Genomic DNA, 8,738 nt, shown 5'->3' on the forward strand with positions numbered 1-8,738 from the left:
CATCATCCACTCCCATCATTTCATTTTTAAATATGGCATCTGAATGTCAAAACAAAAGAGGAAGAACTTACTTTCAAAGAAAGGACAGCACTTTAAACCTAAGAAATCCAGCTTTAGAAAACACTAGCTACGCTTTGTTTTTCTTCTTATTTTGCCAAGGACCAGTGAGACTTTGTCACCCAGCTGTGAAAACCACTGACTGAGAAAAATGAGTTATTGGGTTCTGGCACAGAGAGGAAGGGGAAGGGTGTAGGGAGGAAGGGCTTTCCACAGACTGTTCCTTTGAACGTGACTGAGAACAAAACCAGAGAGGACCTCTATTGTGTTTCACAAATAGGAGGTCATTTTCCTATTTGTATAGCCATTAAGGGGGATGCCCGAGCAGAGAAGACTATATATACCAAAGAATTTTATAAATGGTCCTGCATCAAACAAATATGTACATGAGTGGAGAAGGCTCGCCAAATGTTAGCAATAACAGCGATCTCCTAGTACAAGGGATTTCTGGGGTTTATGTTGTTATTACTACAAAAAAACCCCTAGATTTTAGGGGAAGCACATTATAGTGACAAAATCCTACACTCCAAGTTAGGATGGCCATGTTCTGTTCCTGGTTCTGCCTCTCACCGGCGAGTCATTTAGTCTCTTGGTTTCCAAATCGATAAAAATGAGGAAGATTAGAGGATTTCCAAAGATCCCGAGAGTCCTAAAACTCTAAAGCTCTAAGGTAAGAGAGGGGAAAATGGGCACTTGTTGGGATGAGCCCTGGGTGTTGTATGTAAGTGATGAATCACGAGAATCTACCCCCCAAACCAAGAGCCCACTGTACTCGCTGTTGGTTAGCCAATGTGACAATAAATTATATTTAAAAAAACATGAATAAATCTCTAAGATGAAATAGTTACTTCGGATCTGCTGGCATGTTTTCAGAGCTGTTCATTCTTGACCACTTGCTCTGTGACCCAGACACAATTATTCTAGCTAGAGTCTATCATTCTAAATGCCTTTACATCCCCTGTGGGGCGCCTGTGTGGCTCAGTTGCTTAAGCGTCCAACTCTTGGTTTCAGATCAGGTCTTGATCTCAGGGTTCATGGGATCGAGCCCGAAGTCAGGCTCTGCACCAACAGCCCAGGACCTGCTTGGGATTCTCTCTCTCCCCCCTCCCTCTCTGCCCCTCTGCCTGCTAGCACGTGTGCTCTCTCAAAATAAATAAATAAACCTTAGGGGTGCCTGGGCGGCTCAGTTGGTTGAGCGTCCGACTGCGGCTCAGGTCGTGATCTCATAGTTCGTGATCTCATAGTTCATGAGTTCAAGCCCCGCTTTGGGCTCTGTGCTGACAGCTCAGAGCCTGGAGCCTGCTTCCTATTCTGTGTGTCTCTCTCTCTCTCTGCCCCATCCCCACTCATGCTCTCTCTCTCTGTCTTAAAAATAAATAAAACATTAAAGAAAAATTTAAAAAAAATAAAATAAAATAAATTTTAAAAGAAAAAAAAAGCAGACAAACCAACTAACCCAGAACCACTCTCTTCCTGGTCCACCTCTGTTCATCTTTTACTTAAGGAGATATGGAAATTTAATACATTAGAGATTTCATTTTTTATTATTTTTTAAAGTTTATTTATTTTGAGAGACAGAGTATACGTGCACAAGTGCAAGTGAGGGTGGGGCAGAGACAGAGGGAGAGAGAGAATCCCAAGCAGGCATGGAGCCTGATGCAGGGCTTGAACTCATGAACTGTGAGATCATGACCTGAGCCGAAATCAAAGGGCAGATGCTTAACCGACAGAGTCACCCAGGTGCCCCGAGATTTCATTTTTTAAATGAAATATGTCATTAGCATTTTAATAAATATGACTTAATATATACAACAGGGATTCAAACATATAAGCCACTTAGTTGGATTTCTCATGAAACAATAAAGGAAGATTTTAGCAATGGCAGCAGTTCTCGAAGGTGAACATGCATCAGAATATCACCTGGCCAGCGAATTAAACACACATGACTTTCCTCATACCCCTTAGGGCTTCTGATTGTATAAATCTAGGCTTGAACCTGAGAATTTGCATTTCCAGCAAGTTCCCAGGTGGTGCTGATGCTTCTCCAGGGACCATACATAATCTAAGAATTGCTGAGGTACAAAAAACCCTACATCTCGATGAATTCTTATAATACATGTCGTACACACTTATTCTGTAGAGGAAAAGAAATGATCCCAACAATACTCCCCCCACCCAAACTGGAAACACATCATCTTTCGAAGACAAAGAAGGAGTTGGGGAGATTGGGTCCTGTCAGGTTCCCTTTTAACTAGAGAGTTTCACACATAAATACTAAATCTGCCACTTGACCGTCTCCTTCCTCTCTCCTGGTTATTTCCATGGCAGCATCTGTGGAGTGGTCTGGACTCAACTCCCCTAACACCCTCCTCTTCTTTTGGAAACTGCCTGTTGATGTCTTTTGTGCAATTTTCCATGGAGACAGTCCTCTCGTTGATTCATAACTGCCCTCTTCATATAAACAGAGAACATTACATCTTTGTCAGTCACATATGCTGAAACTACTTTTCCCACTTTGCCTTTTTTTTAAAGTTTATTCATTTATTTTTTTGGGGGGGAGAAACAGAGAGCGAGGGAGAGAGAGAATCCCAAGTGGGATCTGCACTGTCAGCAGGGAACTGGATGCGGGGCTTAATCCCACGAACCCGTGGGTTCAGCTCACGACCTGAGCTGAAATCAAGAGTCAGATGCTTAATGACTGAGCCACCCAGGTGCCCCTCCCACCTTGCCTTTTATAGTGAACATTTCGTGTTCCGATTATTTATGGATACTTCAGGTTAGGAAGACCGTCCCCCATTATGTTTCTTAGAAATAGTCCAAGAAAGCAAGTGAATTTCTTATGTTTCTGTTTGCTAATTTGACCAACTTTGCAAACTCTCTTTTTATTTCGAAGGCAGTTCACTTAGCCAAGTAAGATGTACTAACGTCCATCTTTTTAGGAAGTCACATAAAGTTGGGATGAAATCAGTAGGTTCCCGGTAACTCAGAGATTGCCCGGCCCTCTGATCAGTTCCAAGATAACCATTTGGTCGGCCTCGGCTCTGATTGAAAAAAAAAAAAAAAGAGTATTCAGCGGATGGTGTGTAAAGGAGTCCAAGACCTTGAAGAAGAGAGAATTTGTATCATGGTATCTGGTGTGTTGTGATAGTTTACTAACGTTTGACTAGAAGGAAGGCTGTTGACAGCATTTCTGCATTTAGTCCCTGCATGTTACCACTGTAGGTGAAGGAATTCCTGGTCTTTCTGAAAGCTCCCTAGGCTACACAGCCCCCAGGTCTAGGGAAGATGAAATTAGTTTGTCTCTTATTGGCTCCTCCATTTGTGGTCACCATTTGTGTCCACCATTACCAGAATGGAAAGGCCTAAATCTGGGCTTCATAACCGACTGTCCTGTGTCTGTTTTCTAGGCCACGGGTTACAGGAGAGAGAATTCTCGTAAGCATGACCAGGAACATGCAGAGTCAGGGGCCTTTTAGCAAACAGCGGCCCCTGACAATGAAGGAAAGAACCCTGGGGCACGACTTTAGGATAGAAAATTTCAGAAAGTTCAGGAAAAAAAAAAAAAAATAGAAGCATCTAATTTTATCACCAGAAGCTCTCCAAGGAAAGATGATTCAAAAGGAGAGGGGAAGTTGTAAAGAACAAAAATCGGACAACACAGCCATGAAACGCTCCCGTGAAGAAAAGTGAGAAGTAGCTTATTAAACTCATATGAAGACGATTTGATGATCCTGGTTCTAAAATGATAGATATAGGGGTGCCTGGGTGGCTCACTCAGTTAAGTGTCCGACTCTGGATTTCGGCTCAGGTCATGATCTCACAGTTTTGTGAGTTTGAGCCCCACATCGCTGTCAGCGCAGAGCCTGCTTGGGATTCTCTGTCTCCCTCTCTCTCTGCCCCTCCCCCACTCATGTTCTCTCCATCTCAAAATGAATAAATAAGGGTACAAATATTTTTAAAAAATGATAGCTATAGAAGGACATGCAAATAAAAATGAATTGTGTGAGCCCATGTAAGCACTGGGAAAACAAATTGTGATCCTGAATGAACTAAGGCTTGTAAACATTTGAAAAAAACCCAGAAAGGTCTTTAATTATGTTTAGTTCAAGGACAGAAAGAAAGGAGTAGATTGAACCTAAGAAGCCAATGACTTCAGAACAGCCAACGCAATCTTGAAAAAAAATTAGAGAACTTATACTTCCTATTTCAAAAGTTACTACAAAGTGATAGTAATCAAGACTATGTGGCAATGTCCCAGAGTAGACAGATCAACAGAAAAGAATCGCCAGTCTGGAAATCAACCCTTATAATTGTGGTCATTTAATTTCCAATGAGGTTGCCGTGAAAATTTGATAGGAAGCAATAATCTTGTTTTATTTATTTTTTAAAAATGTTCTTTTAATAGTTATTTATTATTGAAAGACAGAGAGAGACAGAGCATGAGCAGGGAAGGGGCAGAGAGAGAGGGGGAGACACAGAATCCAAAGCAGGCGCTGGGCTCCGAGCTGTCGGCACAGAGCCCGACGCGGGGCTCAAACCCACAAACCACGAGACTATGGCCTGAGCCAGAGTCAGACGCTTAACCAACTGTGCCACCCAGGCACCCTGTAATAATATTTTTTTTTTTTTTTACAAATGATGCTAGAATAACCTAATATCTACATGTAAAAAATTGAATTCAGACTCTCGCCTCACATCATTAACACAAACGAAGTCATTTCCTAACGATATTTTATACCTTCCTGGTCAAAGGCAAAATCCAAAAGATTCTTTTTTTTTTTAATGTTTATTTATTTTGAGAGACAGAGAGAGAGAGAAACAGACAGAGCACGAGCCGGCAAGGGGCAGAGAGAGAGGGAGACACAGAATCGGAAGCAGGCTCCAGGCTCTGAGCTGTCAGCATGGAACCCCACGCCAGGCTCGAACCCACGAACCATGAGATCATGACTTGAGCTGAAATTGGACGCTCAGCTGACTCAGCCACCCAGGTGCTCCCAAATCCTAAAAGATCCTATATAGAGAAGGAGAGAGGACAGATTACCTATAAAGATAAAGGTCTCATAGGTAACACATTCCTCTTTATTGACACTTGCTGCTGAAGGTGATCAAAGCAAAGCTCCAAGGGAAATTATTTTAAATTCAGAATTATCTATGCAACTAATCTATCATTCAAGAGTGCAATCAGCCCAGTCACTCAGATAGTTTATACCACTTTCAGAACCTTTATTTAAAAGTTATCCAAGGATATACTCCAATTCAATAAAACATTAATCTAAGACAAAAATGGGGGCCCTGGCTGGCCCAGCCAGAGGAGCGTGCAATTCTTGGTCTCAGGGTCGTGAGTTCAAGCCCCAGCTTGGGCGTAGAGATTACTAAAAGTAAAGAAATTAATCCACTTGAAAAAATAAGAGAGAAATAGCATATAAGGAAAAATAGCAGAGAAATTAGTTACACTCACAGTTAAGTCTAAGTCGCTGTTGAGGACACTGCTTTGAGACTCGGGGCAATTGGGAAGAAAATGCTCCTAGAAAATAGTAGAGATTGGATAAACATTGCGGACACTCCCCTTCCGCCCTGAATCCTACCCATGACAGAAAAGATCTCTCTCTTTCTTAGAAAAGACCCATACTTTTATTTATTTTATTTTTTTTTCAACGTTTATTTATTTTTGGGACAGAGAGAGAGACAGAGCATGAACAGGGGAGGGGCAGAGAGAGAGGGAGACACAGAATCGGAAACAGACTCCAGGCTCTGAGCCATCAGCCCAGAGCCCGACGCGGGGCTCGAACTCACGGACCGCGAGATCGTGACCTGGCTGAAGTCGGACGCTTAACCGACTGCACCACCCAGGCGCCCCAGAAAAGACCCATACTTTTAGACTTAATCAGTTATTGATAACACTGGAAAACAATAGGAGTAACATCAGGGCGTCCTCTGGAAGACAGAGAGCAGTAAATCGTGTTCAAAGCTTATAGAAGCCATGCGTTCTGGTCGGGGTAGGAAGGGTCCTGGGGCGGCCAGGCACAGAAACAGCAGGAGTGCCCAAGAGGAAGAAGGTAGGGCTCTGGGCAAATGTCAGTGTCACTGGCTGGAAAACTAAATTTTGAGGAAACTGAGAAGTAAGTCCTCTCTTTCACCTTCCACCTATGCTAAGCAACGGGAAAGAGGCATTTGCCTCAGGTTGGAGGAACGAGGGGACAATCGGAAAAAGAGTCGGCAAACCATGGTCCGTGACCAAACCTTCCTGTGGCTATCTTGTATTTGCTGTGAGCTCGCTATGGTGGTTTTGTTTTTTTGGTTTTTTGGTTTTTTGGTTTTTTTACATTTTACGTTTTTATATTTAAAACATTTTTTTTTTTTTAAAGCAAAGAATACATGGCAGAGACCATATCCAGCCTGCAAAGCCTAAAATATCTACTACCGGCAACTTTACAGAAAAAGTTTGTTGGCCTTTGGTGTAAACGTCCGGGAAAAGGAAGTTGTGCTGTCTCTGAATAACCCGTGGTGCTTAGGGGGAGTACGAGGCAGGAGAACAAGAAATCTTAAAAATAAAGAAGCAGACATACTAACAAATATCAAAAAAAAATTAAAGAAAACAGACACACGAAGGAGAATCCCCAGATTGAATAAACAGAAGCACTAACACCTAAGAAAAGCAGTTAGTAAAGAAAAGACAACTAAAATAGAACTAAAATACAGACATCCAGTTTGGGGTTCTTCTAGTTGCAAATTAATACTAGGGGCAGCTTTAAAGTTCTGTTAAGAATGCCGCTGTGGGGCGTCTAGGTGGCTCAGTGGGTTAAGCGTCTGACTTCGGCTTGGGTCTTGATCTCGCAGTTTGTGAGTTCGAGCCCTGCATCTGGCTCTGTGCTGACAGCTCAGAGCCTGGAGCCTGCTTTGGATTCTGTGTCTGCCCCTCCCTGCTCACGCTCTGACTCTCTCTGTCTTTCAATAATAAATAAATGTTAAAAAAAAATTTAAAAAAGAATCCTGCTGTGATTTTTATTGGAACTGCATAGAATTTAGAAATTAATTGGGGAGAGTTGCCATCCTTAAAATACGGAGTCTTTCAATCCATGAAAACTGTGTATCACTCCATTTTAAAGTTTTTAATAAAATGTGGCGCACCTGGGTGGCTCAGTTGGTTGAGCGTCCGACTCTTGGTTTTGGCTCAGGTCATGATCTTGCAGCTTGTGGGTTTGAGCCCCACATCAGGCTCTGTGCCACCAGCTTGGGTTGGGTTCTCTCTCTCTCCCTCTCTCTGTCCCTCCCCTAATCCCTCTCCCCTCTCAAAATAACTAAATAAACATTTTAAAATATAAAGTTTTTAATAAAATGTATAAATTTATCTATTAAGGCCTTGCACATTTTTTGTTAGATTTATCCTTAATGCCTTAGCGTTTTATCATTGCTCTGAATATTCTTTGCTTGTATATATGAACACCATTCACTTACACGTAATGCTTTTATATCCAACAAATTACTGATGTTGCCTATGGATCCAAAAAGGTTTTTTTTTTTTTTTTTTTTTTTTGGCAGATTCTTAGGCTACATACGTCACATCTTCATTATCTATTCATCCATCAATGAACACTTAGGTTGTTTCCATATCTTAGCTACTATGAATAATGCTACCGTAAATATGGGAGTGCAGATATCTCTCTGATGCCCCGTTTTCATTGCTTCTGAACGTATACCCAGAAGTGGAATTCCTGGATCATATGGTAGATCTATTTTTAATTTTTTGAAGAACCTCCATATTGATTTCCATAATGGTTGAACAAATTTACATTCCCATCAGCAGTGTAGATGGGTTTCCTTTTCTCCACATCCTCCCCAGCACTAAGCTCCTCTTTCTCATAATAGCCATTCTGACAGGTGGGAGGTGATATCCCATTGTGGTTTTGATTTGCATTGCCCTGAGGGGGTTGAGTGCCTTTTCATGTACCCACTGGCCATTATATGCGGCTGATCTAGAGTAACTCTTGTGTCTCTCTGAATATGATCAGGAACTTTGTGGAGTCCTACGGACCTTGTAGTTAACTGTAGTGTAAGAGCCTGACATAAGCTTTTTGATTGTGAAGTAAGTGCCTGACATTAAGCTTTCATTCCTGGGACATCCATTTCAAAAGGCGTCCATATTGGATATTGCCACAGATTGCCAGTTGCATGACACAATTAATGGCAAAACAACCAGATGAGGAAACTGGCTGCCCCCGTTCTAAAGTTCCTTCTTTCAGAAAGCCCTGGATAACCTAAATAACTGACCTCCTGAGTCACCCTGCTTCTCCCTTCCTGTACCCTAATTCCTGCTCCTATAACTTTAAATTAGCTAATAAAGACGGAACCCACAAAACCCTAGGAAACGCAGCACCTGCGTCCTCCGCGTGTGTGTGTATGTCTCTCTTTCTCTTTCCATGACCTTGCTCAGATGTACCATGCACCCTCCAGAACCTATGAGTGATAAATCTTGTTCTTCACCACTTGCGGGGACATGGATGGAGCTAGAGAGTATAATGCCACACGATGTATATGCGTTCACTATATTGTACACCTGAAACTAATATAACACTGTATGTCACTGACTGGAATTAAACTAAAAACTTAAGAAAAATCTTGTTCCTCCACGTTCCCCAATGATTTTTTTTTTCTGAAGCGCGTCCTGCAATCAGAAGAATCAC

This window comes from Leopardus geoffroyi, chromosome B2 (genome assembly GCF_018350155.1).
Source record: "Leopardus geoffroyi isolate Oge1 chromosome B2, O.geoffroyi_Oge1_pat1.0, whole genome shotgun sequence".
Taxonomy (NCBI): domain Eukaryota; kingdom Metazoa; phylum Chordata; class Mammalia; order Carnivora; family Felidae; genus Leopardus; species Leopardus geoffroyi.